We start from the raw sequence: 7013 nt of genomic DNA, 5'->3' as shown, positions 1-7013 counted from the left end.
AACATTTCAAAAACAACAATAAAAATGAAATTGCACATGAACAGATCCAGTTGCTGGAAAACCTAATCCTATCCAAATAGGTAGATAAGAAGCTTTCACCTGTTCATGTGATAGAATTACATCAGCTATATGCCAAAATAGCCTAGAGGGTAAGGCAAAGTGATCTCTCTTTTAATTCTGCATTTGGAAAGTCTTGGGCAAATTCAACTTTGGTGATTAGGGGGGAAATGGCAGAAATACTCTGAAGAGGAGCAGGAGGATTATTTAAAGTCTCTAGATTACACACTTCTAGGCCATCTAAAACTCAAGCTGGTTAAAATGATTATAGGATCATAAATTTAGAACTGCAAGGGACCTCAGAGATTATCTAGTCTTCATTTTACAGATGAGGAAACTGAGGCCTAAGATGGTTAAAAAATCTACAAAGTCACATAGATTATAGACATCAGTGCCAAAACTCCAACCAAAGTTCTCTGACTCCAAATCCATTATTTTCTGTTTTTTTTCCACTGTAACATAACTTGCTGTTTATCTCATGGTATTAAAAACAGTCCTGTGGTTCCTTTATGTACTTATCTATTTTTATTTTACAATGCTACCCTATTATTCTTAAAATCTATGACATGGTTTGCCACAGTCACAAATTCATCACTTAATGGCTAACCTACCGGCAATAAAGAGTGTCTGTTGCCAAGGTTATGACATACAGGTGGATGTTAAGCACTTGAATAAGTTTCTTAGTTCCTGGGTCTTGGATGAGCACCACTGATAGATCATGAAATGGAACCAGAATTTAATAAGAAGAGAAGGGCATGCTGAATCTCATTTGGGGAACTGCAGAGTGCTTTCAATGACACTAAGTTACTACATGTCACAGAAGTCTATCTTTTTAGTAGAAATATTCATCCATGTTTTCTTCTCTCTTTAAAAAAATCAAATTAATCAATAGTTTTATCTATTGGTTTTTCATAAAACCAACATTTAGTTTTATTTATTAAATCAATGTTATTTACATACAATTTTTATTCATCTCACCTTTAATTTTTAGGATTTCCAATTTAGTGTTTAATTGGGAATTTTTAGTTCTTTTTAAAAAATTTCATATCCAATTCATTGGTTTGCTCTTTCTCCATTTTATTGATATAAGGGATGCTATCTGGCTATGATTCATGGAATACCAGTTTCTCAGAATAATGAAAATTTCAGCTCCACCAAAAAGAGCAATGGAAAAATGCCTGGTAGGTGTGGATAGGCTGAAACCTGTTAGAGTTATGACTTGTGTGTGAGAAAAACCATCATCGAGAATATGTAAGTTTGGAAAGGAAGGAAAGTCATATAGTAAGAGTGGGAAATACCAGATGGACACCCTGAAATTTGCTCTGGTATTCATGAAATATTAAAAAGCCCCTGGGGCATTAGATTTATAGAAGGATATGGACAAGAATTATGCGGAATGAGAAGGCATGGATGAGCCGCTGTCCACATTGGTTGAGGAAATGAACATAATAAAGTCTCTTATTATGGATCCAACAAAGCATTGAAAATCCTTAATGTTTTGCTCCATAAATAATTATAGAGGCTTGAATAAGAATTACCTCCACATAAACACACACACACACACACTCAAACATTTATTAATATCCTTGTGGGCTGAACACAGATTGTCTCTTGGTGGAGACAATGGTAAAGATAAGAAGTTTAGAATATACATGGCTATTGACCTCAAATTAATTGGGGCTAGGAAATCAAGATGAACATCTGCAATTCACACTGTTACATGAGAAGTGCATTAAAGTTATGAAACAAAATGCAATTTGAGGCTTGAGGGGAAAGGATGCTAACTAGCCAGGGGACTGAGGGATGCCTTCATGATAGAGATGGCACTTCTTTTTTTTTGGGGGGGGGGGAAGTCAGGGCAACTGGGGTTAAGTGACTTGCCCAAGGTCCCATGGTTAGTAAGTGTTAAGTGTCTGAGGCTGGATTTGAACTCAGGTCCTCCTGACTCCCGGGCTGGTGCTCTATTCACTGCACCACCTAGCCACCCCAAGATTACACTTCTGACAGATTCTGGCTGTGTTGGACAGATTGCTTAACAATTCCTGCTCCAAGCAAATTTCTAAGGGCATAAATTCATAAGAGGTGCTGACCTGCTTTAGCAGAGAGTTTCACAATTTCAGTTCCTCTCTTTAAAGGATAAGTAATAATTGAACAGGAAGAAAAGGACAAGGGCTTTTCAGGCATAGGAAATGGCCTGATTAGAAGCTGATAGATGATGAGATCACGAAGTTGTTTAGGGGCAGAGAATTAGTCTGCTTTGTCTGGTTTCTAAGTACACCTGGAGGTAAATACTATGAAATGAATCTGGAAAGGTTGCCAGGTTCTAGAGACCTTAGATGCTAGGCAGAGGCATTTAAAAAATTTGTGACTCAATTGGTAAGCAGCAATTAAGCACCTAGACTTCTGAGAATTCCTTGGATAGCAAGGACAACAAATCAATCAATGCTTAAACAAATTAATTCTGACTATTCATTGGAAGGACAAATACTTAAACTGAAGTTTAAATACTCTGGTCACATAATGAGAAGACCAGACTCTTTGAAGAAGACTGATTCTATGAAAGACTGAAGGCAAAAGGAGAAGGGGAAAGCAGAGGAATGAGATGGATAGATGTTATAGAAGCAACTAACATGACATGGACAGACTTTAGGAGACAGTGGGGGATAAGAAGGGGCTGGTGCCATATGGTCCACTGGGTCACAGTTGGATGACTGAACAGCAACATGTGCCCGGGAGTGTGGGTAGTTAGTAGTTCCCACTCCAGTCTAATGGTGGAGACAACATGAAAGTAACTACATAGAAGTAAGATATATACACGACAAACTGGAGAGAATCAACAGACAGAAGACACTAACATTAAAGGGGATTGGGAAAGGCTTCTCATTGAAGATGGGGTATTAGCTAGACTTGAATAAAGCCAGGGAAGCCAGGAGGTGGGAATTAGGGAGGAGAATATTCCAAGCTTGAGGGAAAAACCAGTGAAAACCCCCAGATTCAATAAAGAGCCACTGAAATTTTTTGAGTGGAGTAATGAATGATCATCTATATATATAATAAAGTTCATTCTGCCAATGGCATGAAGGACGAATTAGAAGTAGGGAGAGAGATGAGATGGGAAACCCATGTGAGGTGAGGGGATGGTGAGGAGGCCTATACCAGTGTGGTAGTAATTTGAATAGGGGTGAGAGGATGAGTTTGACAGGTGTTGTGGAAATAGATTTGACTCTGCAATTGATTTGATAGGAGAAGTGAGGGAGAAGAAGAGCCAAAGTCAACTTCCAATTTATTGTTTTTGTTTGGTCCTTTATTTTCAAAGATGACCAATGGCATCATAGGTGATAGCTTGACTCGCTAGTGAACGGGATTTCAATGAAATAATTGTGTGAATTTCGTCAGCCTCACTGTCTTTCTTCCTGAATCATCGAATTTCTGCTTGTCTACCTTTGGTATCCACCTTTTCATCCAACTTCTAATTTGTGAACTTTCATGACAGTAAATTTGGTTCTACAGGCAGAAATCAAAAAAGGAAAAATACACTCGGGGAAAGAAAATGAATTTCTTTTGTTGAGTTTAACATGCAAGTGGATCCACGGGACATGCAGGCAGATATTTCCAGAAGGTAGTTAGAGATGTGGGCCTGCAGGTCAGAAGAGGGGGTTGGGAGTAGAAAATATACATTGGATGGGAGGGAATGGGATCAAAGGCAAAAGTAGCAAAAGTAGAGAGATTAGTTTTAGTGAATAATAGGGATAGCTCTTCTATTCCTGGAATGAAGGAGAAGAGAGGGTAATGCTGCTGAGAGGTTTAAGGACCTTCCTTTCCCAATATTAAAAGTTTTATTAGAAACAACACTTACTATAAGCAAGTAAACTCGCTTACTACTTGATTTTTAAATCAATTGATTTCAATAATGGTAACTAGATGGCACAGTGAATAGAGAGTTGGGCCTAGAATCAGGAAAACCTAAGTTCAAATCTGACCTCAGACACTTGTTAGCTATGTGACCCTAGGCAAGTCTCTTAACCCTGTTTGCCTCAGTTTCCTCATCTGTAAAATGAGCTGGAGAAGAAAATGGCAAACCTTTCCAGTATCTCTGTCAAGAAAACACCAAATTCAGTCACAAAGAGTCAGACATGACTGAGATCCCTGAACGACAACAGAATGATAACTAGCATTTATGTAGTACCATAAGGTTTACAAGGTGCTTTACAACTATCATCTCATGCTATCTTTATAACAACTTTAGTAAATGCTATCATTATTCCTTTTTACAGTTGAGGAAACTGAGGCAGAGGTTAAATAACTTACCTATGATTACAGAGCTAGTAAATGTTTGAGACTATATTTAAATTTAGGTCTTACTGACTCCAAGTTCAGTAGTCTATCTCCTGTGAGCTGCCTTACGGATTTCAGCATGACACGTATCATAATAGTTTTTCAGTCTCTCCCGTGTTCCTATCAGGATTGCTTTTCAGCCTGTTCTTATTCACCTTTCCTCATATGATCATAATTACCGTATGCCCCATTCTCCTGGTTCTGCTGTTTTATTGCTTCACATTATGTCATAAAGGCCTTCCATATCCTTCTGTATTCCTCATTTTCACAATTTATTACCATTCCCTTATTATTGACATTTTGGTCTGAGGGTTTTTAAGATGTGGTGAAGGGGAGTTGAAGGAGTTGATGTCAGAAAGTATTAGTTTTCTCAGTGAAGTAGGAGGCTGGGACATCATGAGTGTGTGTGTATGTGAGTCTGTGTTTGTATGTGTGTGTGTGAGTGTGTGTGTGTGTGTGTGTGTGTGTGTGTGTGTGTGATGGAGGGAGGGTTGGTTGGTAGCAAGAGTAGAATAAATGTCAGTTATGGAAACTAAGATATGAGTCACCCAGGCTCCAGCTGTGTGGAATATTAGATTAAGAATTGGCCTTGGGGCAGCGAGGTGGCACAGTGAATAGAGCACTGGCTCTGGAGTCAGGAGGACCCCAGTTCAAATCCAGCCTCAGACACTTAACACAAAACTAGCCATGTAACTTTGGGCAAGTCACTTAACCCCAATTGCCCTACATTCCCCTCTCCAAAAAACAAAACAAAAAAAGAATTGGCCTTAGGGCATCTAGGTGGCATAGTGGATAGAACACTTAGTCCTGGAGTCAGGAGTATCTGAGTTCACATATGGCCTCAAACACTTACTAGCTAGGCAAGTCACTTAACCCCAATTGCCTCCCCCAAAAAAGAGAAAGTATTGACCTTAAAGTCAAGAAGGCTTAGGTTCAAGTCCTCCTTCACACAATGAAATTGCAGACTAAAGAACAACAATCTGTGAAACATTAAAATACTAAGTCATAGCTCTAGATTTGGGTGGGAAGTCAGACACTTTCTAGTTCATTCCCTTTATTGTATGGATGAAGAAACAGGGCCAGGAAAGCCAAGTAACTTGCCAAAGCTCACACAGACAGTAAATATCAAAAGCAGGATTTGAACTCAGATTTGGGCAGTTTCTACTGTACTGTTCTGTTTCCATGTGAGGAGTAGATTTCTAGATTTTACTCTCACTTTGAGGGTAACCAATGACCTCAAACCCATTGGTGAATTAGGGGGTGTCTACCCCAAGCGTGTGAAGACTTTGCTGGCAGAATGGGCACACGAGAACAATTTGTTTCAAGGGTCATGAAGGTGGCTGAAGTAGGCACCGTGGAACATTGGTCAACCGCTGTATCCAGGGCCATCCCCATTACCAGTTGTTCTGACTTTTGTCTTGCCACTAGACTTTCATGACTCTGGAAGAGAGAGTGAGGCTGACAGCTTGGTGCAACTGCCTCACTTAAATCCAATTCACCCATGAGTCAAGGTATCATCCCGTGATGACATTGGTCCTCTTCAAAGATGAAGGACAAACAACAAACGATAAGAGATTTCTGGACTTACCATGAATCAGGGAGCAGGAGAGGGTAAGAGGTTACTGAAGTGTCATCCTATCACGGTGTAGAGGAAATGGGGTGGGGGAGATACTTGGAAATGAGGAGGTAGACATGTTCTATGGTCCAATTGTCAGATGGATTACATCTATAACATCGACAAAAAGCTGTCATCCAGTCACTGTCTGAAGACCTCCAGTGCCTGGGATTCACTATCTCTGAAGGTAACTACTCTATTTTGGGAAAATTCTGTAATGACTCAGTGAAGGCGAATATAGAATTAAAAAAATGCTAACCTTCTTCCCCTAAGTCTCTTCTAGGATGCTACGTTAAGAGCTTTGTGCTGCTGTGATTTTACCTCTGACTGGGACACATATACCTCCTATGACACCCTTTTCTCTTCTGGAAAACAAGAACAGCGTGTTGGCATACAAAGAGGACAATATGCAAAACATGCAAATTTTTTTTTTTATTTAGTTGATTTCCTGTTCTTTAAAATAAATCCTTGTTTTCTGTTGGTTTCAGAATGATTTGGATCTTGATGGATTTATGCAAAACCCTAGAGATTCTTGAATCAACTCTAAAGGTGGAATCAAATTTGAAAATACCCACTCTGGGGCCTGATTTGTTTTTGAGTTTAAACTAGACAGAGACTAGACCTATAATTTCATTGTTGTAAAGAATTCCTGTTGAGAAACACCTTCTACCAATTCTACTGATTGAGAAACACCTTCTACCTTCTACCTTTTGGACAACTTACAGTCCTAGGGATTTGTCCAGACCATTGAGAAATGACTTACCCAGGGCTACCCAGCTGATAAATATCAGAGTCAAGACTTCAAACCAGGGCTTCCTGGTTTTGAGATTGTTTCCCTATCAACTAAGCCACATTGCCTCTTTTTGTAAATACTATATATGTATATATATATACATATATATATAAATATATATGATAATACTTCCATATAGCCAAACTTGCTTCTTCCTACTACTGCAGTAGCTAGAGAAAATGGAAATTTGTCAGAAGAAAGGAGAAAGAAAGA

At 39.1% G+C, this 7013-nt stretch overlaps 1 protein-coding gene across 2 annotated transcripts in view; it reads left to right on the top strand.

The window, feature by feature from the left end:
• The window catches only part of DMRT2 (doublesex and mab-3 related transcription factor 2), an 8704-nt gene extending 8703 nt beyond the window's left edge, over nucleotide 1 (top strand). For both annotated transcript variants that reach the window (XM_069086811.1, XM_069086819.1), the window contains one exon: nucleotide 1. This exon is cut by the window's left edge and continues 1105 nt beyond it. The gene's annotated coding sequence lies outside the window, so the exon portion shown is untranslated.
• The last annotated feature ends 7012 nt before the right edge of the window (nucleotides 2–7013 follow it).

The sequence above is a fragment of the Petaurus breviceps genome, unplaced genomic scaffold (assembly GCF_028583685.1).
Source record: "Petaurus breviceps papuanus isolate PSGF00001 unplaced genomic scaffold, PetGlider_PUasm1.0 118, whole genome shotgun sequence".
Classification (NCBI taxonomy): domain Eukaryota; kingdom Metazoa; phylum Chordata; class Mammalia; order Diprotodontia; family Petauridae; genus Petaurus; species Petaurus breviceps.
The sequence above is the reverse complement of the archived record's forward strand: the minus strand, read 5'-3'. Positions and strand labels throughout refer to the sequence as shown.